The sequence below is a fragment of the Macaca nemestrina genome, chromosome 1 (genome assembly GCF_043159975.1).
Source record: "Macaca nemestrina isolate mMacNem1 chromosome 1, mMacNem.hap1, whole genome shotgun sequence".
NCBI lineage: Eukaryota > Metazoa > Chordata > Mammalia > Primates > Cercopithecidae > Macaca > Macaca nemestrina.
Genome location: NC_092125.1, coordinates 185925787 through 185939620, shown reverse-complemented (window position 1 = coordinate 185939620; position 13834 = coordinate 185925787). Strand labels below are relative to the sequence as shown.

Here is a 13834-nt window from a genome sequence, read left to right as displayed (position 1 = left end):
TCCTTTTCCAGGCACTCACAGACTTGAGAATGGGAATCCTGTAATCTGGGCACTAAGTTTGATGGAGAGGGAACCGTTCACACAGGAGGCCTCTAAGCCAGCCTAGGATCGAGCAGACTTCCTGGCGGGAGCACTGCTAGCTGCAGGGTGGGATAAGAGTTATCAAGGTGAGGATGGGAGTGGGTGGCACAGTTCCAGGCAGGGAACTGGGAGGCTGTTCCAGGTAGGGGGAACAGCATGTGCAATGACTAGGGGGTGAACGAGGCACATTTTGGAAGCTACCTGCGAAGAGGCATGGGTAGCACAGGCATGAACAGGCCCTTCCAGAGCTCTGGCCCTGACCTAGTGCTATTGAGGACAAAAGATCCAGGCCCTGCCAAGGCTCTCAGTCTGCCCTTCAGCCTGTGATCCTAAGCAAATGGCTTCCCTGCCACCAGTCTCAGTTTTCTTGTGTGTCAAATGGGCCTATAGTTCTTTGACCTACTCCTTGGGGCAACTGTAAAGCCCTAACAAGGCAGAAGAAGTGGGTGTCCCTTGGAAAAGCCCAGAGTGCAGTACTGAGTGATGGGCTGGAGACAGCCTCTGGCAGGGCTGGGGTCATCCCCACTCTTGCCTTTCCCTACAGAACCACAAGGCTGGAGAGGGACGGGGAGAGGCAGCCTCCGGCACACAGGATGGAGGACCTCTCTGCCAGCAGCTCTTGGACTCTACTCCTGGCAGCAAAGGCAATTCCTTTTCTGCCTCCAAGGAGACCTGTTCGAAGACAAGGCCTCCCGGCCCAACAGTGGTCCTTGCATCTGCCCAGAGGATTTCAAGGGTCGCCAGGGAAAACAGCCCTGCCTTGGCTGTACTGGAGCAGCAGCAAATATTTACTGACTGCTGTGTGGCTGCTCCAAAAGGAGCATTTCTGGGGCTGAGTAGAGGAGACACTTAGAGGGCCCAGGCCCCAGCCCGGCCGACAGTGCAGGCCTCACAGGACGCCCGCTGGATCTTGAGCACTGCGTGGCAATGGTTCACATGTCTGGCCAGCGCTCCTGTCCATCCCCTCAACCTCAACCATTGCAGACCTTTATTGTTCTCTGTAAGACCCAAAACAGAAGACTTTAGATGCTTTGAGAAAATGAAACCAGTTAGGAATAATCCTTCCAATTCCCATTCTCTCCTTCTCTAAGCCACTCACCTTCCTTTCCCTCTGCCAGGGCAGGGAGAATGGTCACCTCCATCTAGGTGGCTACTCCTTGCACAACTCCAGGAGGCGCCATTCCCATGTGACCTGTGCCCTAGAACTGTGTAATGCAGTTCCTGCACTCCCCAGCCCATGTTTCTACCACCCTGCCCTCTCCGGGCTTGGTTTCACAGCACCCCATAGCTGGGTTGGCAACACTTGCAACTGCCCCGGTGCTCATGACTCCATTCCATCCTGGTTCTCTCCGTACTTCTCTCACTGCCCCCCATCTGTCTTCTTGGAGGGCTCCTCTTTCGCCTGTCTAGTCACTGTGGGAGCCCTGGGAACCATGCCCTTGGCCTTCTTCTCACCCACAGACAGATCATCCACCCTGATGGTTTCAGTAACCACACAATGCTGACCACTCTAGAACTGCCACCTTCACCAGATGCATTTGTCCAGTGACCTACTGGACATCTCCACCTAAACATCCTCAGAACCTGTAGAATCCAACTCATCCTTCTCTGCAAGAATGTCTTGTGTCTCAACCAGGCTCTGCTATTCAACCTAAATAGGTCCCATCTTGATTCTTCTCTCTCCTCACCTTCATACAATCACTTCCCAGAGGCCCCCCTGATGTGACCTCCTAAAGGTGCTTGACTCTGGCCTAGGTCACCATCACCTTCTGCCTGAATCACTGCAGAAATTGCTCTCCTTGTTCTCTCTAGTTCACACCCCAGAGCTGACTTTGTCAGAACGTGCTTCCATCCAGCCACCTGAGGGGGATCTAAAAGCTTTTTGAGGACAGGGGTCACGCCTGATTCATCTTTATCCCTACAGGTAAACTCAAGTCTGGCATGTGGCAGTGGCTTTGTGAATGTGTGTTGAATGAATGAGTGAAAAAACCTGTTACTCCATATCCTTTCCATGATCTCATCCTATCCCCAGGAGACCTGAGCTCATGGATCTCCTCTTCTTGTAACTCAGCCCTGCCCCTTGGTGGTACTCCTCCAGATTCTACCAACCCCAGGAATTTGGCCCTTGGACCAGCCCCTGAGTCAGGGCCCAGTGCATGCTGTCCCCAGGAGCTGGCAGACAGAAATTATGCTTGCCTCCAAGGTCAGAAATCCTGAAATAGGTGCCACACCTATCCTGGAACCTGCAGGGAAAGTCATGGAAAGTCTCCAAAGGGGCCCCACAATGTTGGGGCTCAGCCTGCAAGGCTTGCCCAGGCTCCCCAGGTCTCCTGGCCACGGCTCAGCAGCCCCTTCCAGCACTGACAGCTGTTCTTTGGCCAGCTCTCTGCAGGAAGATACGTTCCATTTCATCTGCTGAGGCCTTGTGGATGAGAAGAGGAGGAAACAGAGGGAGGACTATGGGGTGGGGGGGTTGGGGCACACCGAGCCATGCAGACAAAGAGAGGGAGAGAGGAGACAGAGAGAGAGAGAGAGGTAGGGAGAAGAGCAGAGAGACACAGAAAGGGGCATGGAGGAGGAAGAGAGCTTCAGGACCAGATGGGGAGCAGAAAGACAATGTGGAGAGAAGGAGAAAGGGGCCCAGAGACAGGCAGTAAGAGACACAGAGACAACAGTAGGGAGAGAGGGAAGAAGAGACACCAAGAAAAAGTGACAGAAAGAGACAAGGACAGGACAAAGAGATACAAAGACACAGAGACAGAGAGGTAAGGAGAGAAGGGAGGAAGAGGAGAGAGGGAACCCAGAAATGAAAACAAAAGCATGGAGGAGACCAATTCACTGAGGACATCAGGGAAGGCTTCCTAGAGAAGGGGCTCTTGTATTCAGTCATATATAGAGGACTCCCCCAGGATGAGTGGGATTCAGATGCAGATGTAAGAGAAGACAGGCAAAGTAAGGAGAATCAAGGGCCCGAAGATGGATTGCATCTTAACATTTGTGGGGCTGGGATGGTGCCTGTCTACCTTGAGAGAAGCCAGGGTCTCACATAAACGACACTTATATACAAACAGGAAGAGGTGCCCGGTGCAGCCCCCATGATGTTTTAGTGCAAAGAAAAAGACTCCCTTTCTCCTAAGTGCAATCTAGCCTGTGCCAGGGCACAAGGTTCAGTGAGCAGAGCACAGGCCAGGGCCAGATCTACCCCGCCTCCCATCAGCCTGGCACAGCCTGACAGCCCCTGTTGATCCTCTGACGCGGGAATGCAGCGTAGAGCGAGTCCTGTCCTGGTGTTAGGACTGTTAGAACACCTCACTCATCAATCAACCATGTCACCTCGGGGAGTTTCCATTCTCCCTTTGTGCCTCAGTTTCCCCAAATGGTGTTGGGCCCCATGGTCTCATGGGTCCTCCCACCTCTACGATTCCTTCTTTTGATGACTTGAACACACAATCATACTTAGTGAGCCTCCCGAGTACAGAATGCTTCTCAAACGTCATTTCATTTCATCCTCGCAGTAGCCGTTTGAGGTGTTGCCAGTTTCCAGATGAGGAAACTGAGGCTCAGTGAGGGGAGGGGACTCACCCAAGGTCACATACCTGGTAAAAGGCAAAGCTTGAACTTCAATCCAAAGATGTCCCAGTTTACTGCACGTCCTACTACACCCACTCTGAAGTATTGGCAGCTGCGGAGGATCCTGAGTTCACATTTGGGGGCAGGAAATTGTCAGAAACATGTGTCCCTTCCAACATTCACCAGATTGGAGAGGAGAGTGTGCAAGTGCTCAGCAAGAACAACACGCAATTAACAGGGCAGTTTCAGGACCGTGTTGAGGGGCTGGGCAGAGGGAGGAGGGGAGAACCAGATGTTCCCACAAAGGCTCCAAAGTAGCACGGGCTCCCCCCGGCCAGCACACATGTTTTCTCTCCAGTGAGTATGCTGGGTTTCCAGTTTTCTCCTCCTGGAAGAGGCATCCCAAGACCATATTTATGTTCCGTCTGAAATTAATGCAAGGGAAACTTTCAAATGCTAATCTAGCTGCCAGGACAGGCCGGCCGGATATCAAGCTATAGCGGTGTTTGTTTTCCTGAGGAAGTGTGACAGGAGGGCTGGATGGGAGGGCCAGTGGAGGATGGACAACCGGTCTCCCAAAGAGTGTCTGATGGGACACTGACAGAGCTGAGCTTCCTTTCTCCTGCTTTGCAGGCCGCCCAGGGAAGGGCTGGGGCCCTTTCGGTTCAGTGGGGCCTGAGATGACGCCACCTCTGTACCCAACCTTGTGCCAGGAGCTGACACACACAGTCCCCTCCCCTGATGAGGTCACGGTATGAAGAGGGAGATGGGCAGGCAAACACTCACAGGACAGCATGAGCCATGCAGTGCCAGGGGCCACGGGATTGAAGTGGAAGGAGGGGACCCAGACTGAGGAGATGAGTGAGGAGTGAGAGGAAGAGAGGAGGAAGGGCGTTCCTGGTAGACAGCACAGTAGGAGCACACGCACAGAGGGCAGAGGTGGTGTGGCACATGCTGGCCAACAGCAGTTCTGGGTTGCTGTAATATTAAGTGAAAGAGGAGGTGGCAATAGCAAGAGTTGGAGCAGGGGGGCGTCCCTCCTCCATGACATTCTGATTGCTGCAGGACATGGTGAAGGGGACAGATTCAAGCTGGGACCAAAAAACACTCTCCGAGGCAAGCGTCCAGTTGTAAGGGAGTGAGTGCTCCACCCTTGGAGGTGTGTAAGGCGAGGGTCGAAGAGCACTTGTCAGGCCTGTGAGGGGTATTCAGACATCCTATGGGGAACTGGCTATATCTGGGTGGAACCAGAGATTCTGTCCGCTTTAGCGGCCTCTACCAGCTGCTCCTCTTTGGAAGCTGTTAGAATGCAGGACGTCAGAAAGGAAAGTGCCCCAGGGCTTCAGCTGGATAGCTCAGCTCCGCCACGAACACCGCAAAGATGGATACAAATTCCAGGAAGAGCAACCCTGCTGAGGCTAACAGAACTTGCCCTGTGTCACACTGGCAGAAAGGGGCAGAGCTGGGCTCAAGCCCAGGCATGGCACGGGGTGTGTCCATGTCAAGGCCCAGACCCAGGCAATGGCCGTGCAGGGTGATTCCAGGTCAGCACAGGACAGAGCCTGTGATGGGTTCTGTGAACTGCAGGAGGCAGTGCTCAGCCAGGGATCTCCATGGCCACGGCAGTCACTCTTTACAACATCCAGAGGCTCCTTTTTTAGAATCACAACACCCCAGGATTCCTGGGAGCTCCCTGTTGGCAGGGACAGGGACCCACGCCTCCTGAGCCTCAACGCTACTTGGAGCTGAATTTGGCTCTTGGGGTTTTCCCACAGCGTCCCAGTTGCATCTGAGCACTTCTGCCCCTCAACCCCAGTGGCTCTACTCTCTCCTGTGTGGGAGTCCTGCTCTTAAAGGACTTCGAGCTCTGAGGGACCAGGGACCCTGAAATGATGGTGGCAACACAAGAGCTCCCATTTACAGACTGACTGTGCAAGGCCAGGCCCTGAGCTGTGGTGCAAGGCCAGGCCCTGAGCTGTAGAGCAAGGCCAGGCCCTGAGTGCTAGTGATCTGGATCTCAGGCTCATCTGCAGAGTGGGAGGCTGCAGGCTGAGAGAAGTGAAGTCACTGATCTGCCCAAGGCCACTTCTGATCAGAAGAACGCAGGGTTTCTAACTCACACAGTCCGGGTCCAAGCCCATGTTCTTAATCTACACTTTCTTCTCCTCTTGCCTTTCCCACACTGTCCAGGAAGAGTGTTGAGCTCCTTGCCAGATTCGTACTTCACTGATGGAGCAGCCCTGGGATCTGGCCTGGGGTGTGGGCACTCTATTCTTCTAGACTCTCCCCTGTTCCAGAGGGTGAGGGCTGGCTCCAGCTAGGGATGAGCCGGGAGGGGATGTTCCTCTGGCTGGCTGGATGTTTTGGCCTGAAGCAGCAACGGCGACTCTGGCCAAGGATCGCAGCCCTTCACAGGCATGCCAGCTGCCAGATGCATGCGTGGTGGGGCGGCAGGGCCCTTTGAAGCACCGTTGGAAATTCTGAAACACTTCAGATGCCGTGGCCTCAAGCTCCAGCTTGGGCAGTGTGGCAGACCAGGGTGCTTGCCAGTGAGAGAGGATAGCAGCTGTTATTTTTATTTGTTCATTTGTTTTGTTTTTTTAGAGATGGGGGTCTCACTCTGTCACCCAGGCTGGAGTGCAGTGGTGCCATCTTGGCCTACTGCAGCCTTGACATCTGGGCTCAAGCAACTCTCTCACCTTAGCCTCTTGAGTATCTGGGACTATAGGCATGCATCACCACGACTATGACTGGATAATTTTTTGTTTTTGTAGAAATGGGGTCTTGGGATGTTGCCCAGGCTGATCTTGAACTCCAGGCTTCAAGCGATTCTCCTGCCTCAGCCTCCCAAAGTGCTGGGACTACAAATGTGAGCCACTGTGACTGCCCTGCCTCTTGTTTCTAAGGTGAAAAAGGCCCTATGTGAACCATGGCTGCTCTTCTGTGCCCAGCTATGAGCTCTGAAGGGCTGCCATTTCTGAGGCCACCAAGTGAAGAACCACAATGGAGAAGGAGGTGGGTGTGGGTCCTGCCCTGAGGACTATGGAGATGACGAGTAAACTGGAAGACAGCTGGATCTGTATCAGGGAAATTTCAACTGTTTTTCACCTCCTCCAGGAAGCCTTCTCTAACTTACCCTGCCTCCTTTCAGTGCTAGGCACTCAAACTTCTGTTAGGCATGTGTGGAAATGCTGAATGTTGGGGGCTACAGGGGATCTTGGACCTAGCTCTGTCTAAAGCCCCTCACTGTGCAGACACAGGAGGAAAGACTCGGAGAAGGCCACATAGAAGATCTCAGAATCTCCTTTCTACCCTCATGTCTTTGGTGTAACTCTCACCTTGCTCTATTTTCTTTCTTTTCTGGCTTTTCCCTACCTAATCATCTTGCCGTCTCCCCTCCCTACAGATGCTCCTGCTTAGCACTAAACTCCCCCTCCTCTAGCTGTGATTGCATGGTTTACTCAACAGTACCTGGGACTCCCTTTCCTTAGGTGTTTTCATTTGTCAATCTAGCCTCAACTTCCAAAGGCAGATGTGATGTTGCTGGACCCCTTAGTCTCCCACCATGGGGGCAGAAGATGTGAGTTTTAGGCTGGGTTTTGCTGTGGGGTAATGTAGAAGCAGGCTGCATTTCTGCTCATGGACCTCAGGGTTAGTGCGTTCATTCATTCATTCATTCATTTATTCAACAAGTGGGTAATACGCACCTTCTTAGTGCTCAGGGAGTGGACATCTTAGACTGGGAGCATGAGAGAGGCTGTGATAGCAAAATGCTGGAGGCCTATGGGAGCCCAGAGAGGAAGTCAGGGAAGCCCTAGCAGAAGAATTCCCAGCAGAACAGAGGGCCCAAGCGGCAGCTGGATGGATTTTTTAGGGACCAGGATGACTTCCTGATCATCGGGAAGAATGACCTAGACAATGTGACCACCATTTCACTCCAGTTCTAAGACTCTCTGACTTCCCATCTGTACTTGGATTTACTGATCAGCTAAATGGAATAATAAATACCACTTCTGTCTCCCTCCAAGAGGAATTGAGGATGTGGAAGGGCCACATAAGTTGATGGATATGGGAGTTTTTCAAGCAGCATGGTGTCTACTCTCTAGGGAGCAATTTCTATCGTTATGAATTTTAAAAGGTGTTAACGGTATTCTGTATGTTGGTCTTGTATCTCTCTCTTCTCTCAAGCCTGAGTCTTTACCTCTGATCTGCTTCTATGTCCCAGCTTCACAGGTGTGTTTTGGATTATGGATCTGCAGCATTCTAGCTGGGGTAGAAACAGGCTGGCATGAGCCTGGGGGCTGCATGCACCAAATGTGTGGGTGCCTGGGTAACGGAGCCAGTCTCTCTGTCTCTGGTGCTCACACTGTTTGTCTTTTAACTCTTCAAGTTCTGCCTTCTGCCTGGACTTCTGCTCCCTGTGCAGCGGGTGACAACAGTCCTGCATAGAGTGATTTCCATTCCTGGAAGGCTCTTAGCTGCATACTCCTCCCAAGAAATCCAAGAGTGGTTGGAGCAAATAATGCTAGCATGTTAGAAGGCTCTGATTATAGCATGCTGGAATGTTAGAGCTGTGCAACTTTAGAGCAACAGCATGTTAGGGTCAAGGATTTTGGAATGTCAGAAGTTAGAATTATACTCAGATTATAGCATGTGCTAGGGACGGAGAGTGTGTGATAACCACTGGTTCCTAGAGGTTACCTGGTCCAACCCTGAGTCCTGCTCATGTCTCCAACCCAGCTCCTCTAATTCCTACATTACTCATTCTAGTCCAGGAAAAAAGAATGCTAGATTTCTGGATGGCTGAACAAGTAAATATCCTGAGAAACCTGTTTCCCTGGAACCAAGGGTAAAATTGTAATTTTCTTCTAGTGCGTAAGACTGGACCTCCACCCCCGCAACTGGGCCTGGAGATACCTTGACTCAATGGAATGAACTTCATTCTGTGTGATTTGGTCCAGTATGTCCTCAGAGAACATCTCCTAAGTGTCAGCAATTCTGAGGCATATGCGCCCTGTCCTGGAGTAGTTCACATGCAATGGCATGATCGCTGAGCAGTGGGTGCTAGGATAAAATCAGCACATAGGCCTGGGTGACAGCATCCACCTTTACACCCCAGCTGCTTGGTGCTGCTGGAGAAAATCTCACACCTGTGACTTGGCAGGTTCACGGGCCCTCATTGCCAGTCAGCATCCTCTGTGTTCCTAGCATTGACAGAGCAGATTTGTGGCTGGCATGTGCCCTAATCTCAGTCCCCAGTAGACATCACAAATCATTCTGGGCCTCTTCTCTGTTGAGCTCTGATGTGACTTTATCATCTTATACCATCACGTTCCAGGCAGCTGCTACCAATCAATCATAATGGCCCACAGGAGGAAACATCTTTAACTTCTTGTCCTGGTCAATTCTTCTGGCCAGTTTCTCTTATGTCAAAGAGTCTCACCTCTTCAAACCAAGAATCCTCCCTTCTCTCTCCTCTTCCTCTGTGGATGACTTCACCTTCTACTTCAGACAGTGGTGCTCTGATTAGAAGCCATCAGCTGAGAATTTTCTCCCTTTTCGCCTGCCAGCCTCCTCCCTCCTTCCCTTCAGTTACAGGTGAAGAGGTGTCTTCCTTCACCCAAGGCGTCCTCCTCAACCCTGCACCCAAGCTCTGGTCCCCACCTTCCTGCCTTCTTGGAACCTCGGGCTTATCATTGTTCCCCCTCTCTCCTGTATCATCAGCCTCACCCATCCTAGAATATTCTCTTAATCACATTTCAAGCATGCTCACTTCTTTCTCACTTCAAAAAAAAAAAAAAAAAAAAAAAAAAAAAAAGGTGGGTGAGTGGGGAGAACAATGTAATTACCAGCTTTTCATTTTGCCAAGTAAGGACTCTGAGACTCTTATCTGCCTCCACTATCATCTTTTTAATTTTCTTAAGTAAGGAATATTTTAACTTCAAACACAGTTGAAAGGAGATAATGTCAGAATATAAACCTGTAAACGGAATAAATTTAGCTAATAAAGAATTCACCACCTTGTACTTATTTTTCTGTTAATTGTAGGCCAGAGGATCTACAAGCAAGTGGACTAGAAAATATTGGGGGGCTCTTGAGGCTCAGCCTGTCCAGCTACAGGAGCCCAGCAGACAGAAAATGAGCTTTCTCTCCTCTCTGGCTGACACGCCCCTCCATGGCCACAGCCTGGCTCCTTCCAGAACATCTGGGCTTGTACACTGGCCACAGCCATGTCCAGGATAGGGAGGGCTTACCTGGGCCCCTCAGCATCACCCAGGCCTGCTTAAGGTTGTCACACATTTGCACTCCACCCGCCCCGAACTGCAGAGTAACCTCCAGAAGAGGTCACACAGTGCCAGGTTGCAGAAACATCACAGATGCTAAGAGTATTTCATGAGACGCACCAGCTAAACAGGCACGTGTTTCCACAAAATCATCAACACTTTTGTACGTATACAGCAAGGGCACCACGTGCAAGGAAGATGGCCACACCTGGGACTCAAGAGGCCAGGGTTCACATGGCAGGTCTGCCTCCATGGCCTTGAGGAAACCGTTCATCTTCCGTGAGCCTTTGTTTTCATCTGCAAAATGAGTATCATAAAACACATAGTGTTATGTAATCAGAGAGCCTGGAATGGTGGCTGGCACATAGTAAGGGCTTTTATGATAAGAACCCTTCCACCATGGAAGAGCGTTTTAATACTGTGTTCTAGAATGAGTGTATGTAGCACAATCCCATGAGGCAGGTGTATTGTCCCAGTTTTACAGATGAGGGACTGAGGCCCTTGGAGGTGAAATGGCTTTCCTAGCATCTCTTTGCTCACAGTGGCAGAGCCACACTTTACACCCAGGCCTCCTGACCCCAAAGCTCTTACCCTTTGCACTGAAGCCCCCTCAGAGCAGAAGAAGGGAGAAGCCAGATTGCTGTCAGCACTGGAAATCCCTGTCTGTCCTCGCAGGCTCTCAGGGCAGGATTCTGGAGCTGGGCTGGGCCAGGGTTGGGTCCTAACAAGCACTGGAGGGGCCAGGCAGGTGGAGGCTCAATCTCTCACCTTCGCATGCTTGGCCCCATCCAGACTCTAGAACCACAGAGCTTTCAGGAACTGCAGCTGGACATTGAGGCTGGGACTGTGGTGGAATGACAGAAGAGCCCCCAGCAGGGCCCTGGCTTGGACACCTGGCAAGGCTGGGTTGGGGGGTCACTGGTGTGTCTTATAATTATGTTTCTACTTCCTGAGATATTTCTTAGAGACACCCATGGACTCTAGGCTTGAGAGACATTTGCATGAGCAGACACATGCCTGGGGGATGGACAGGTGCATTCCTGGTAGTATAGACCCTTCCTACATCCCATACATAGCCTTGGGGGTCTTATGAGTTCTTTGGGACTTGGCAGGTGATGGGCTGCAAGAGCCCAGCTGGGTCCCAGGGTCCCCACTGCCCAGCAGCCCTGGGACAGAACTGCAGGGGCCCCCAGGTGAGTGGGTGAGGAGTGGAGCGGGTATGTCTTCAGGTCGCACTCCACCAAGAGAGTGCTTAGTCCCAGCTCTGCACATAAGCCAGCCTGTCACCGGATGTAGGACTCAGAAATTACATGATCATAAGAATGTAACGAGGCCAGAGTGGACTTCCCTCACCACAGCTTTCGTGCGGATGTGTTCCATGCCAATACGCTGACTCTGTAACAGGCCCACAGGGCTGGCTCAATGTCCCACACACAAAAACAGAGCCCTTGGATCATAGATCCTGGGCCTGGGGTACAGTTCCAGCCTTGTCCTGGACTTTCTGGGGGCTTTGCTCATGTCCGTGTCCTCTGTGGACCTGTTTTCCCACAGTTAGGATGGGGTGGGCAGCTCAAGCTCAGAGGCTCTGTCCAGCTTGGAGATTCTCGGGTGGAAAGGAGATTTGCCGTGCAGAGTGGGCCATTTGCTCCCGGCATGGCTGAGCCAGGAGAAGTAGCAACTGCCAGCAGGATCTGCACGTGGCTTCAGATCTGTTGTTTTTGGAGAGTGGATTCATAAGAGTGGAGGCGAGTCTCCCTTTGCCCTGACTTTACTGCTGGCCTATCCTTACAAATTCACCAGCCCAGAGGAGACCAGGATGGGACACCCTGGTCAACGTTCATTTCTTCACTCTTTCATTCTTTCATTCACACAGCAAGCTCAAAACCTATTACACGCTACCAGAGACACAGCGATGATTAAGTGGTGCCCCACATCTGAGGCGAGCATGGGAGACAAAGCCAGCACGACTCACTGACCGCAGTGTGGGGAGCAGTACAGAGGCAGGGAGGAGAGGAGGAGGCTGGGACTGGGATACTGCCAGTGGGCACGGACAGAGTGGATGTGTGTGAGGTCTTTCTGGTGGCCTGTCAACAGGATTGACTGGGGACTGACTACATTTTGGAGATGGGAGAAGCTGGCACTGGGCATGATGCCTGTGTGCTGGCCTGGTGCTGGGGTGGACCTCTGTGCCCCCACAGACCTAGGGTTTCAGGAAAAAGAGGTTAGTGTCCACGGCTGCCCTCACTGCTGTGATTTTCACTGTTAGACTTTCCTGCTTTCTCGCTCACAGACAGAGCTGGCGGTAGCTACCCTCAGCCCCGGGAGACTCTGCTCCTGGGTCCCGGGCAGGCAGGACTACTCAGGTGGGGTGTGTGGAATGAGGGCCCCTCACTGACTGCACTCTCTGGGGGCTCCCCCTAGGCGTGGGGAGGAGCCTGGGGGCTGGATGACTCAGGGTGGTTCCCCACTTGGAGTCTACTGGGGGCTGTCCCAGAGCAGGATGCCCTGCCCTGATGTCTATAGGAGGGAGGGCGGATGAGGCAGTTGGATGGTGGGGGAGCCGGAGGGGGCTCTTCCCTGCACAGTCCTCAAAGCTGTCCTGACTCACACCGAGCTCCCAACAGGTGCCCTGCAGCTGGAGAGTGGCTTACCCTCTCCATGCTGCCAGTCAAGGTCTTGCTCCTGCCTCTAGACCCCCTACAGGAATCCCTCCCCTCTCTAAAACCCATGGCTGAATAGCTCTGGAATCCTAGATGGCCCAAGTGAGTCCTGGCTCCTCCTATTCAGATGAGTAAACCAAGGCTACAAGAGGGAAAGAGACTTTCTGGAGGCCGCAACAGGCCATGGCAGAGATCCCGCGTGAACCCAGAACTCTTTCTGCCTAGCTGCTGTGCCTTAAAGGGGCTTTCCCGGGAGGACTGTATCTACTTCTGAGCCCCTCCCCTGTGTTTCTACTACATGAGGGCTGCAAAGGAGGGACGAGGCCCAGCAGATGTGCCCCTGGCTCTTGCCCTTAGGGGTGAATGTTCAAACAGTGGACATATCCCATTACAAAACCAGGACATCCACAAGGGCCCTTGTAGGTTAGACTGCTCGCCATGGAGGGTGGCATGAGGGTGGCAGGAGGGGAAGGGAACACAGCGGCACCAGGTGTGGTAAGCATGTCCAGGAGCCATCTCATTAATTCTCACAATGCAGGAAGTGAGTTCTGGCAACCCAAATTGTGGGTAACATGAGCAAGAAATAAATGTCTGTTGCTGTAAGTTACTGAGCAAAAGCTGGTTAGTAACAGGAGGCAAACACAGTATCCTGGTCCCAATGTAAACAAGTGTTACTGGCAGGGACAGCCATATAGAAGGGAACGAAGAGTGTGGGAGGACAGGAAAAATGAAAGGAAAAGGAACAGGGAGAGAAGTGCTAAGTGAGCCCTGCACCTGAACATCTGGACTCCCCTTTGCACGAGGAGGCCTGGTCCCCCAGAAGAAAGCATCAAGTTCATGGTTCCACATGTGACAATCACACTTACACCCAGTATCATCATCATCATGATGATCATTGCAGCTGCCTTTCTGAGTTCCTACTATGTGGCAGGTTGTTTTTAAAATATCATCACTAATCTTTACAACTATTCTACAAAGTAGATATTTTCAGTTCATCAAATAGTTATTGCTATCACTGCCCATTTATATACGAAAGAACTGAGTCTTTGAGAAGGTACCAGCCAAGGTGATGCGGTTGGGCTGAGTTCTGGAGCCAGGACTGTGGGACGCCAGAGCCAGCCTCTCCCTCTGGGGCCACATGGGCTTCACAGCCTTGCCCCTGGCTCTGTGGGTGGGCCTGAGGCTGGGCTGGGCAGTGGGAGCTGCCTTTAGTTCTGGGCTCTCACAAGGCTGCCTGGG

The 13834-nt window shown here is 52.2% G+C and overlaps 1 protein-coding gene across 4 annotated transcripts in view; it reads right to left on the bottom strand.

Annotated features, from left to right (window-relative positions):
• The window catches only part of LOC105495006 (TraB domain containing 2B), a 254818-nt gene that overhangs the window by 43024 nt on the left and 197960 nt on the right, over positions 1-13834 (bottom strand). The gene's annotated exons all lie outside the window — the stretch shown is intronic.